Source organism: Micropterus salmoides, unplaced genomic scaffold (genome assembly GCF_014851395.1).
Source record: "Micropterus salmoides isolate LMB-PRFRI ecotype aquatic unplaced genomic scaffold, ASM1485139v1 Ms_hic_scaffold_696, whole genome shotgun sequence".
NCBI classification, from domain to species: domain Eukaryota; kingdom Metazoa; phylum Chordata; class Actinopteri; order Centrarchiformes; family Centrarchidae; genus Micropterus; species Micropterus salmoides.
In genome coordinates this window covers 46,037-60,000 of record NW_024044455.1, presented here as the reverse complement: position 1 = coordinate 60,000, position 13,964 = coordinate 46,037, and positions in this window count along the sequence as shown.

Here is a 13,964-nt window from a genome sequence, read left to right as displayed (position 1 = left end):
CGTTCGGCGGCCCTGGTAGACCGGGCTGTAGACATGGTACACCGTTCGGCAGCCCTGGCACTCTGGCTTGCGCCCCTGGTGGCCTGCCTCGTGGCCCTGGTACTCTGCCCGGTGGAAAGGACTCGGATGACTCCCCGGGTTGGATGAGCTACGGTGTGAAGCGCAAAGCGGCGCCCAGAGGCCCCTGTCACCTCTGGGAGTCAAGCTGTGGAGGTAGAGAGTCGTGGGCTTGACTCGGGTGGGGCACCCAAAAGCACCTCGCCCAGCCCGGGGAGAGCCACCCTGGCCGGGTAAAGCGGCGCCCAGAGGCCCCTGTCACCTCTGGGAGTCGAGCTGTGGAAGTAGAGAGTCGTGGGCTTGACTCTGGTGGGGCACCCAAAAGCACCTCGCCCAGCCCGGGGAGAGCCACCCTGGGCGGGTAAAAGCGGCGCCCAGAGGCCCCTGTCGACTGATTCGTGGCCCTGGTACTCTGCCCGGTGGACAGCACTCAGCCCCGTGTTGGATGAGCAAAGGTGCGAAGCGTAAAGCGGCGCCCAGAGGCCCCTGTCACCTCTGGGAGTCAAGCTGTGGAAGTAGAGAGTCGTGGGCTTGACTCGGGTGGGGCACCCCAAAAGCACCTCGCCGTGCCCGGGGAGAGCCACCCTGGGCGGGTAAAGCGGCGCCCAGAGGCCCCTGTCACCTCTGGGAGTCAAGCTGTGGAAGTAGAGAGTCGTGGGCTTGACTCGGGTCAACAATAGTAAGCAACCTAATTGGTCTGCTTGACCATGACATCACACAGCTGGTGCTGCACAGAGAATAAGTACTGCAGGTAAGGAACCATTCATTCACTTTGTTTTCGATTCTGACTGCAGAGACCACCTTTTGCCCTTTGCAAGGAAATTTTCAACTTGAGCTACACTCCTGTTTTTGTGCTCCTTGTCTTTGGCAGAATTTTCTATACTTTCATCCCAAGACTCTCACTCCCTTCCCAAGGACTTCTTTTTATTTTAGGAAAATGGCAGCAAAAGCCGACAAGTAAGTTCAAATTTCTTTTCTCTAGTGGATTTTTACTGTTTGTGTTGTGTCTGATCACATCTGTGCCTGTTATTGACAATTCAGTTGACATGGTATGGATAAAGGCAGGATAAAACTAATGTTGATAATAAGCAAATTGTGAAAAACCCAATTATAGTTTTCACTCTGTGTTTTTCTATTATCTGTTTAAATTAAGGCTTGTTTCTCATCCCAAAAACATGTGAAATAGATTCCAAAGGAGTGACTTGTAACTTTTGGTGACCTAAATTAGGTCAAGGGTGAAGTGTGAATTGGTCAGCCACTTTAGCACAACTCAGGCCTCTGTCCTAAGAATGCTGAAAAACCAGTTCTGGTAGCACTACAGTATGAGAGGTTTTGCTTTAAAAGGAAACTGAACTAGTGGAATACTTCCCTCTTAAACCACAACTTTCTGTATATTTTTAATTTTATGTATATTTTATATTTTAACTGTATATTTTATGTAATAGACAGTCCAGCCACAACAGCAAGCAAAAACATTCATTCATTTCCACAGTTGTAATCTTTGGTGTGTCTGCTTTGTCTCACAGCCAGAAGTCCGATCGTCGCATCGTTCACTGCCTGCTGTGTGAAAAACCACAGGACATGCTGACGACGCATCTGAGCAGGGTCTGCATGAAGAAAAGCACGCCTGAAGAACGGCTGGAGGAGGCGAAGAGGGCCAAGGAGTCCAGCAAGGAGTGGACACGGGAGGCCAGAAACTGGGACTATAAGGAGATGTGCAAGCGGTACCCCCACAGACCATCTAGGCTGGCTCTTCTGGAAGAGCTGCGCCAAAGAAAGTTTTTTGTGGCCAATGCTCCGAACACGGCAGACCTGGACTCCGAAGAGCCGTCCACCAGCACAGCTGCCGTTCCCACAGCCAGTGGCCTTTCTGGAGCAGCCGGTGGCAGCTCTGAAGCGGCCGGTGGCGTCTCGGTGGCGGAGGATAGCAGCTCTGAAGGCAGCTCCACCGATCCAAGTGACCGAACATGGCAAAAGTAAGTTCTAAACCTCACACACACACACACACACACACACACACACACACACACACATCAGTTCAGAAACTGTGAACAAACTGCAAGATTGATTTGAGCTCATTTTCGTCTTTCTCTATTTTTTTCAGAGATCAAGTAGAGCAGAGCAAAGGTGTCCGTGTCAACATGATGAAGATGGGGCTGTATGAAAAGTTCCCTGCAGAAGAGGCCATGCTGACGGATTTCAAGGGCTACCTGATCAATACCCTGCAGGTCCCAAACTGCCAGCAGGAGGTGAGATATATCCCATGTGTCTCTTTTCAGTCTGTTCCATGTTGCTCTTTGTAACCGGGAAACGTTTTAAAATATAGTAGCACAGCACATGTAGAGCAGCTCTCTGCGTATTAAGTTCCATAACAAATTTAGATAAAACACAGCTTTTTTTTTCGGGGTGTCTTTGTGCGGCTGGCTGGTGTGTGGCTTTTCTTCTCGCTGCATCGTCATCTCACACTGCTCTTTTTCTTTCATCACAGGTAGACAACGTCTCCAGGATGCTGAGATACATCCAGCCAAGTGGGGATGAAGTCAGCTTGGACTTCCTGCTAAAGTCCACTGAGACCAAGGACTACCTCACCCAACTCCGTCACGCTGAAATGGGCCCAGCCACCATACTGAACTACATTAAAAACATGATACGGTTTGTTCAGTATTTGAAGACCCACCTCAACCTGGCTGCAGCGGATGCTGACTTCTACAGGAAGTGCCAGGCCTACCTCGACCTCCTCGTTGCCCTCAGAAAGCCAGTGGCCAAGTCCAACAGCAAGGTCACCTGTAAAACCAGGTCAGTCTGCCTCCCATTTATTTTACTTTAATGACTTCCTGCATGTTGATAATACTCATGTGCTGGCTGTACATCTGGGGTTATGTGACACAGACATGTGTGTAATCCTCCCCTGCATTGTTTCTTGTCTTCTATCATGTCATTCTAGGTATGAACGGTTCCACGGGGGTCAGAGGAGCCTTCAGGAGTGCCAGGCAGTCCTCCGGAAGGCCAAGAAAGACATGCTGTCCATTTATGGGAGGCTGATGGAAGGCGACCACGTGGCTTCAGATCAAAAGACGCTGTACCGGTACTACTGTGAAGCAATCCTGATCCTCGGTCACTTCCAGAGACCGGGGGCGGTGGAGGGAATGACGGTAAGACCTCAGTTTTCGTGGGAGTATTTTAGGGGGCAATATTAGGGTATATTAGGTAGCCTGCGAAGAGGGCCTTTATGTCAGTTATTCACTCTGTGTGTATTTTTATTTTTTCAGATAGCAGAGTGGGCGAAGAGAAAAAATGCTGGGGGCAAAGTGTGCGTGGCTTTCAGCGACCACAAGACTGCGACAATGCAGATTGCTGTGTTTGCCCTCACTATGGAGGAGGCTGCAGTAAGTACGCTTAATACAAGCTAAATTGTCTTACCATGAAATACAGTAACACCAACAATGAACCAACAGATATTAACAGATATTTTTTGTTTGTCTCTGCAGATGCTGGACGCATACTACATGTGGATCCGCCCTGACTACATCCGCCCGGGTCAAGATAATGAAGACAGGCTGTTTTTGTCCACAGCGGGCACAAAGCTCAGGAGTGCGGGCAATGACGTCACTCGCCTGCACGCGCAGTAAGTATTAACAGCAGTCCATAGGTCCAAAAATATCTGTTGAATTAGCGTAACGGATTTGTGCATTTAATAAATAGATCAGCCTCAAGAAAATTATATAATTCAAGTTTGGGAGCTTCATCTGATATTTCTCCCCCATTGCAGCTACAAACTGCCGGACATCAAGAGCCAGGAAATTCGTAGGACCGTGGAGACACATGCTGCTGCCAACTTCACGGAGGAGCAGAAGGCGTCTGTGGCACACTACATGGCCCATTCGACTGCTGTGGCAAACCAGCACTACAGGATGAAGACCCTGGACACTGTTGTGGCGACCGCGAACCTGCTCAGCTCCCTGACACGGTATGTAATCATCTGAAACAGTCAATTATTAATTAAATATTAATAATTATAATGTCTCTCAGTGCTCATCCACCTGTTTGTCAGTGTGTAACCTGGAAACCTTTTCAATATTGCAGCTCCTCTTCTGACGACTCTGGCAAAGAGGGTGCCCGGGAAGAGAAGAAAATGCGAGTGGAAAAAGAGGGCAGCCCAACCCCGGACTTTAAAGTCTTTCTACAGGTCTTCCCTGTAGGAATCACTGGCCAGCCACCCAACAAAACGCAGAGAGCAGACGCTGGGTTCCCCACCGATAGAGCCTTTTATGACAAGTGGAGGGCTCTGCAGTACGGCAAGCGGGAGCAACATCTTTTGTGTAAGTGTAGATACTTTCTTAGCCAAACATTTACAACTCGTGTCTGAATATTAATTTTATTAATTTAAATGTTCTCTCTTTGACAGCAAAATGCTCAAGATGTGCCCCGACACTAGTGAAGGTGGCGAAAATCATTGAAGCAGAGGGGTGGACGGCCAATCATCCCCGCCCAGAGGACATAGTGGCAAAGTGGAGGCCGCTCAGCAAGGCACAGGCGCAGAGTGACCCGGCCATCGTCAGGGGGGTGACCAGGCAGAAATGGCCAGGTCTGGCTGTGAAGGATTTAGGGGGGAAGAAAGGACAAGGTATGTACAAATACAGTCAAATCCATCCAAAACATGACTATAATTACATCATGGACAGCACAGTAATGACTCCCTCTTTTTGACCACAGGAGTTGTTGCAACCAAGCCCTTCGGCAAGGGCTCCATCCTGTGTGATTTCCACGGAAAGGTGATCACGGGCGCTGAGGGCAGGCAGATGATGGCAGAGATGCAGGACGACATGGGCCACCTGTTTTTCTTTACACACGGCAGTGAGGAAGTCTGCATCGATGCGCAGAACTTCCCCTGTGAGTGCCACCCGTCTCTGGAAACAGCAGGCAGATGGATCAGACACTCCAAAAAGAACTTTAACGTGCAGCCACGCCACTGCACAGTGACACTTCCAGAAGGAGACAGACACGTCCTGCTCTTTCAGGCCACAAAGGACATTGCCAGTGACGAGGAGATCCGCTTCGACCACGGTGTGAAGAGGAGGTCTTTTCGTGGGGAGGAAGAGGAGCTGAAGTGGCTGGATGTCTGACAAGTTTCCCTGACAGACTCTGTCATACTGTATTATATTGTACAGCTTGTGTTGTTATTGCATGACGAATGTGTGTAAATAAAGTGTGTGTGATTTAACATTAACCGTTTCTGTGTCTGACTCAAATAAGTAAAAAGTGTGTGTGCGGGGGGGTTGGGGTACCTCACTATGGGCCTCTCCAAATGGCCACACTTTCTCACAGTAAAATCCCAGAGACCCCAGCGTTGGCATAGACATCGTGGAAGGGGCCAAGAACATGAGTCATTTGAGGCATATCTGCTTACATCAGTAATATGACCCAGCTCACAATAGCTCTGTTTGGTAGAACTGAAGTCATGACTTGACTGAAAGCTGGCTGACTGGCTGGTCTCTGCCTCTGTACAGATGCAAATTTCCACCCCACCCCCCACTGTCTGCTGCAGGACAGCTGGGTAGCAGAGGTCGTGTTAGGTGTTTACTGCCACCCAGTGTTCCCAGCCAAGATGACACAGGTTACAATTTATAAGAGAAGACCAGCCTGTTGACTGCTGACGTTGTTTGTAGTTCAATGTACCTACAGGCCCATAGCTGTGGTGGGAGATACTTTCTCATTTTTTATCTCTGTGTGTGGAATTTTTTTCTGAGGAAATGACACAACAATTTACTGTCCATTTCTTTTCCCTTTTCATTTTGGCAAGATTTACACGAGGACATGACATGGCGTGCTGAAATGAAAACAATGTGTACAGAAATGTGCTTTAATTTTACAGTCTCTGTGATTAGAGACAGGACTGGAATCTCACTGTCACACTCTGACTGCCTGCAGAGCTGCCCCTGTACAGATGCAAATTCCTCCCGTCCCCCTCGGGCTGCTGTGGGACCGCTGGAGGGGGTAGAGGCCATGGAAGGTGTCTACTGCCCCCCAGTGTTCACAGTCTAGATGACACACAGGCAATCATTTCAAAGAAAAGATGACAGCTAATCCTGTTGGATATTCAAGCTTTAAATCCAGACCCCCTGTCATGTTTTTATTACTAGAATATTTTTATGTGTGGTGATTTATCTGCTGTTATTGACTTCAGTTCTAGGAGACCAGGTCAAAATGAGTCTGCTTGCACTACTTTTGGGTGAGACCAGGGTAACATTCTCCCCAGGTGATGCATTTTTACAAAGTCTCAACGAAGAGGGCGGGTATGCTGCTAAACTGGCTGCTTCTTCAACAGGATCACATTTGCTATACTATATATAGCCTATATTCAGGTCTTTCCCTGGTCCAATTTGAAACTTGTGGCGCCTGTCAGGGTACTACACAGCAGAAATACTGTGATATAAATGATTAAACCAGGGCGAAACCGTTTAAAGGGAGCAAGCATTTCATCCTTTTGCACACGATTGAGTTTGACAGGTAAATGTATCATGCTAATCACTGATTTCACCACTTTCAGCACTGTTTAAGGTTGTTTCTGATTTTATTTTGCACTTATATTAAACACACGTGCGTGAAAGTAGCCAGTGTGCACACAAAACACATTTCCACGGCTGAAAAGTACAGAAAACAAGCAAAGCACTCATCCTCCGCAGGCACCAGGTTGAGATTCTGCAGCGCATGTGCTGCTCGTGCGGTGGTCAAAATTGTGCAGGCCCACGTTCGCAGATTAACACGTTGACAGGGAAGATGAGAGGGAAGTCACACTTTAACCCGAAAATATTGCCTTAGAAGGGAGGCCGCCAACGTATGCGCTGCGCTCCGTTGAGGCGATATGAGAGAATGTGAATAATATTTCCTCAATTGCCATTTATTAGAGACTAACGGCATGTCAATCGAGGTCAAAGTATGCACGTGTTTCAATCCCCTGGGTAATAAGAGGAGTGGGCACAGCAGCACATGTGACGTGCTCGAGCAGCCTATATGCTGTAATTTTTGGACAAAAATTTTTATTTTGACAAAAGAATTGAAAGTAAATTATTTGGCAGACTAAAATCTCGCCAGAGGAAGGGCAATAAGAATTTTGCTGAAAAAGACCAAGAGAGGTGGTGTAAACGGCCATGCATCATATATGCTGTAGGCCTGCAGCACATGTGTCGTTTCCAACCGCCGAGTCAACCTCTGAGAGTGGAGAACCGTGGGGTTGACTCGGGTGGGGGTCCCACAAGCACCTCGCCCAGCCCGGGGAGAGCCACCCTGGTCGGGTAAAGTGGCGCCCAGAGGCCCCTGTCACCTCTGGGACTCTGGCTCTGACAGTGGTTATTGTGGTCATTTTCATGGAAATCTTCCCATCCAGGGGAGCCACCAGTTTTACTCGAAATTCAACCCAGAGTCCAACGGTGCAAACCGTTTGGCTCTAGCACCTTCTTATCAAAAGTTATTTCCAAAAAACTCACCCGACTTTTGACACTTAGAATTTAGCTGTTATTTTCTGTCTGCAATGCGGCATATATGCTGCAGCTGGGACAGCTTCTGAAAGCTACTCTCCAATTGTCTCCAAAATACATCAGTCAACTTGAAATTCAACCCCGAGTCCAACGGTGCAAACCGTTTGGCCCTAGCACGTTCCTATCAAGAGTAATAACTTTTTTTGACATTGTCCAATTGGGAACACAGACCCCCCCCATTGAAAGTGATGCCAAATGTCAAAAAATGCTCATTTCCTTATTTTCTGACATTTAGCATCATTTACAGTGGGGGGGTCTGTGTTCCCAATTGTCAGGACAAATGTCAAAAAGCTTCCCAAATGTCAAAACCCAACTTGAACCCACCTGAACCACAGCTGGGGCCCCTCTACTGTTCCTGGAGGCCCCCCTCAGTAATGACAGCCTGTCCTAGGAGTTTTGGGGAGACTTCTGTAATCCTGGTCATGGTTGCTGGAGGCCCCCAGAAACACAAGTCCAAATGTTGAGTCAAGTGTCAGAAACTTTTCAATTATTCAGGCACCCAAAGCTAACTTCAAATAAATAATTTGACCCATGCGAGTAAACAACTGTTAGGATTTGGTTTTTGTACTGTTGTTTTTCCTGTGTTTATTTGATATTGTCTTGGTTTGGAGTTTTGTAATCTAGTTCATTATTTTGGTTTCTTAGTCACTGTCTTGTCTCTCATCTTAGTTCTTCTTCCTGCACCTTGGTTCTTGTTTTAGTATTTACTTCAGGTTCCTTGTCTACATTATTTTGGGTCTAGTCTCCTTTGTACTTTAGCTCTGTGTTCTCCTTTTGAGTTCTTGTTCATTGTACATGTGTGTTTCTGTCTTTTTGGTTATTCTCTCTGCCCCATGTCTGCTTGTCTAGTATTCAGTAACCTTGTTACCCCAGTGATCCCTCTGCATGTCTGTCTCTGTTTTCCCCTGCTCTCTCTTTCTCTCCCTACCTGTGCCTCGTTAGCCTCATGTCTTTCACCTGTGTTGCTCCCGCCCTGCTCGTTAGTCCCTGTGTGTATATATACCTGGTGTTTCTGTCTTGTCTTTGTCGGTTCATTACTTTCTACTTTTTACTGTTTGGACAGTTTTTGTATTTCGGGACTTTGTCATCAGCCACTCAGTTTGAAGGTGTGCTCGCTTTTTGTTGCCTTGAATAAACCATCTGAACTTTACCTGCTAGCCTACATGTCCTGCGTTTGGGTCCTCCAACTTGCTCAACTCTGCCATGACCACCACTGAACGTAACAACAACTATGTAATTTATTTTCAAAACACACAAAAAGCAAACAGTAGGACAACATATTTAAACAAATTTAAAAGGAACTACATGCAGAAAGTATTAATAAATGGAAAACCAGTAAAGTAAGTTGTAAAAATATAAACTTCAATAGAAACAAAAACAGCAAAGATTTGGAACATCATATTATTAGAAGTTAACTGAAAGAAATATTAATTGCAATTAAATATAAAAAAAAAGAACTCTCTAAATGTGTAAAAAATAAAAAAAAATACAAATCTACAAGACTATAAACTATTTACAAGAAAGTCTGTAAAGTGTGTGTGTGTGTGTGTGTGTTTGCAGTCTGTGTCCTTCTAGCGCAAGCGCTTGTTTTTGTTGCACAACCTGGCCCTTGCTGTGGCAGATAGCCTTTGGACGGCCCTCATTTTAACACAAACGGGGCTGAGGCTTACAATAAGCCTCCGATAGCGGTTCCGGCTGTTTGATTTCTTAGGCGTCTGTTGAGACAGAAGACACACGTTGTAATTCTTTCTTTAAGCAGGGAAAACATGGTATTTGTCTTTGCGTTAAAACGGATGTGCTTACCTGTTGTAGGGGCAGTGTAGGTGGGCCTTCGGCTCCGGCCTTCCTCTGCCGCATCTCCTCAAGCTCCTGCTCCAGGATGGAACCTTCAGATTCCTGGTACGGGACCTCACCTTCTTCCTCTGAACTGGAGTCGGTGGATTCCTTCCTGGCTCTCTTTCTGGAGGAGGTGCGGTCCAAACGAGCCCGATCCTCTTCTCAAAAGTATGCAGAATGTGAAAATATCAGAGAATGACCAATATTTGACAAACATTCATCAGTCAAAAACATCATACCTACACAAACCACAAAACCATCATCCCCGTCCTTGCTGTCTTTTCGAGCAGCCTGCACCTCCGCCACCTTCATGTTTGTAAGGACCCCCGGGCGGTGACCGTAGAGGCAGGCCACAAAGGCTGAAAAGTAGCCGTAAAATCTATACCGCCGCTGCTGGGTGTTGTCCTCCTTCAGTTCATCTGAGGAAAGAAGAAAAAAAGTGTTTCAGCACCTTGGACAAACACAGAGGCTTACTGTGCACTGAGACACACTCACCCAGCAGCTCAGGAACCTTTGATTTGGCCAGCTTCCAGCAGGTATTTGAGGTATTTGTCTGTGAACACACATAGAAAACTGTCAGATTACACGTGGAAACCTTTTATCACTCGCTCACGTGCTACTTTGTTACTTACCAATTGAGCTGGGGAAAACAAGGTTCCTCATCCCAAGGGTCCGGCCGCTCCCCTGAAAGAGTTTCCTCATCACCGACCTCCCAGGATTGCCGGTCACAGGGCTCTGGCCGTCGTCAGCTCTCTCCTCCTCCTCCTCCTCCTTCACTGCTGCTGCAGCAGCTGGTGCTGCTGCTGCCGCCGGTGCTGACATCCCTCCTGAAGACGCTACCGCAGAAGATGCTGCAGAAGCTGCCGCCTCCACCGCCCCTGCTGCCTCGCAATCGCCTGGCCCTCTTCTGGAGCTACTTAAATTGGCGCCTGAGGTCGCCAAGCTCCTGCTCCAAGTCTTTGTTCTTCTGCTGCATTGTCCTTAATGCCTGTCTATGCAGCACGCAGTCTGGTTTGGAGCACATCTCCTCCTCCTCCTCCTGCACATCCTCAGGGACTTGGACCTCGTTGTCCCCCTCTTCCTATAGCTCCAGGTCCAGGGCTGTTGCCATGGGAGGCGTGGGGTTGGTTGCCCTGAGGGCGGCCAGCGACGTCAGAGTCTTTCTCCTCCTGACAGCCTCCATGTGTGCCTTCACCTCCTCCGGTGCCAGCTCAGGGTGTCTTCCCAGGAGGTGCCTGTCCAGTCGGGTGCTCTTGTACGAGCACCCAGAGACCGGACAGGCACAAAGCCTAACATTGACCCTCCTGGTCGCCAGATTTAGAAGGAGACTCCTCTCCTCTGGGTTGGCCACACTGTGGCCGTTTCGAAAGTGGTTAGACATGGCGTTGTACACTTTGCAGCACACTGGACAGCAACTGCTCTTTTTAGGGAGCGTCATGTCTGCAGGGAAAAAAACAAAGAATTACTGAAAACTTGAATTAACACAATCACATTTTAATATAACACAGGGAATCATATAGTTCAAGTGCAGTTAAACTGTGTGAAATCGAGGGAAAAAAGGAAAGAAACAGCCAGGGAGCCTGTTGCGCTGAAAGGCAGCCTTGCCCTCTTCTCCCTCTCCCAGACTTAAAAATCATGATTATTTTTAGTATAGCCACCTGTAAAACACTACAATAGACAGCGGTTTTATTCTAAATTATGTGTTGAATTTAAATTAAAGCCCTGTTCAGAATAAAAATAAATAAATAAAATTGCCAAATGGTTAAGAGTTGTCAGACACAGAGACACACAATGAAATCGAGAAAATAAGGAAAGAAAAACATTGTCAGACCTCAGAGGGATACATTAACATTGTAAACCCTTTGCAACCATTGAAATTAAAGTAGCCTTAAAATCTAAGCATGTTTAAAAATCCGTAAAGGTGGATCGGCGGAACGTGGCTCTGAAAGCCCAAGAGCCAGCGCTGACAGGTGCGCTCTCCCTCCCTCAGACTTAAAAATGTGGATTATTGTTAGTCTTGCTGCCACTAAAACATTACATTAGGCAACCGTTTTGTTCTAAATTGTGTCACAATTAAAAAAAAATGTGAAACCTCTTTCGGTACCTCCAACAGTTGGTGGCTGGAAATAAACTTAAATTCTATCTGTCAACGCATTCCCAAATGGTTAAGATTTGTCACTCCTTGTCATGATGCCAATTATCCCTTTAAAACTTGAGCAAACATATTTTTAAAGAAATAATAATTAAATGGCTGGCATTCAAGAGAAAGTGATAAAAAGAGATAAAACCTTACTTTCGGATGTGCTAACAGCCTTTTCAGAAGTCCTCCAAAGCTCTCAAACTCCAGCTCCAACTGTCCAGGTCCCTCTGTGATAAACTCTGCCCAGCTGCTTAAAGGTGAAAAGTTCAAGGATGATTGACAGGATCATAACGCTTTGATCTGATTGACTGGATGCCTGAACCCCCCCCCTTTTTTTTTTCAGTGACACCAGCCTGACTAGAGCCTGTTTTTTTTGTTTTTTTTTCTCTCTCACCTCAGCTTGACCGTTGGTCTCATTTTCTCCCCCCCAATAACATAATATCAGATATTCCTTTATTAATTCCCCATAGTGGAAATTCAAGTTGGCACACACTATAGTCTCACAGGGAGAAAAAAAAGCACATTGAGTGAATACATTGACAATATATATAATTATATTTTTTCATTTAGCCTTTTATCCAAAGCAACTTACAAATATTAATGTATTCAGGCACCCTGTGTCAGTGTCTATACCTGTCTGTGTCTCTGTGTCTAATAAAATTGGAAAATAATAAAAACAAATCTGTAGTCTGTAAGTGGAGATGGGAGATGTTGGATGCTGTGGCTTTGTGGAGTCTGATAGCTTTGATTCTAAGCTCTTTGTCATGAGTTGTAGTTTTTCCCTGTGGTTTTGAGTTTTTGCCATTTGTTTCTGGTGTCCTTCTGTTTACCTGTTCTTCTCGTTTCCTTGTCCTTGGTGTTTATGTCTTGTCTGGTATTCTAGCTCATAGTCCTGCGTTGATTTGATATGGCTTTGGTTTGAAGTTTGGTTGTCTAGTTGTTGTTTCTTAGTCACTGCCTTAACTCTTGTTCCTGCGTTTTAGTTCTTTGTGCTTGTTCCCAGTCCTGTACCCTAGTTCATGTTAAGTGTTCACTCTGGTCTATTTTGTGTCTGTTACCCCAGTGATCCCTCTGCATGTCTGTCTTTGTTTTCCCCTGCTCTCTCTCTGCCTGCCTGCCTGTCCTTCGTTAACCCTGATCTCTGTCACCTGTGTTGCTCCCGCCGTGCTCGTTACTCCCTGTGTGTATATATACCTGGTGTTTCTGTTTTGTCTTTGTCGGTTCATTGCTTTCTAGTTGTGCTGTCTCCCGGAGTTGCTGTGAGGTCTCCTGTTGTCTGCCTGCTTGTCGTGTCTCCCTGCCGTGTCTCCCTGTTACCCAGCTCCATTTGGACCTTTGTTTGGACTACCTTAGTTTATGGACTCTATATTCAGCCACTCACCTGTAAGTGTGAGCGCTTTTGGTCATAGTAAAACCCTTCACTGAACTATACCTCTGCCTTGCGTCCTGTGTTTGGGTCCTCCAACCTGCCTCACCCACACCAAACCGTAACACTCTTTGAGTCTGTGGCTGAAACTGCTCGTGAGCTGCCTCAGCTCAGCATAGAGAGCCTGTGCGCAAAGGCATTATTTTTACAATTAACCATGTAATTGGCACTACAAATTAAATTAAAACAATAAGCGGATACAGAAAGAATTTTCAATTCAGTGTTAAATCTTTGTGAAGAGGCCATTTTTGCCTGAAACTGCATTCACCATCAAAACTACAGGAAAGATACAAGGAGCAGAGTGGATTTGTTTTTCAAATTTATTTATTAAAACAGTTAAAACAAATAAAATTCAAAACTGACAAATGCAGATCTGCACTATATAAATAAAAAAACATCAGTCTCCTTCCATGGGGTCATACTCTCTCGTCTGCAAAATACTGGAGAGAAAAAAAAATTATAACAACTGCAAGTATGTGAGTTTAAATCATTTTTAGTATACATTACATTCTCATCATCCTCAATTAATTCAGGAGGCAGCGGCGGCACAGACTGGTGGTGTTCCTCATCCTAGGTCACCCGAAAGTTACTTTCCTGCAAAATGGCACAACCCAACAGTTGTTAAACCTGACTGAATAATCAGAATTCATTGAAACAATATACTTAGATGCCCCCAACTCCAAAATTCAAGCCAGTTAAATAGCATTCAGTGTCCTGTTTGACATAATTCCACTCCAGTATTTCAATTCAAACTATTCATTGAAACATCAGTGTGGAATTATTTAAACAACAATGCTGACAGCTATAGAAGTAGTTTGAATGACGAAACTGTTTTCAGTCATGGTGTCAATAATTTTAATAATGTAATATTTTGCAACATATGAAATCCTGGCATGATTGCTGTGCTGAAACTGTAAAAGCAAAAGTGTAAAAGTTCCTTTCATCTCATCTTAAGCACAAAGTCATTAAA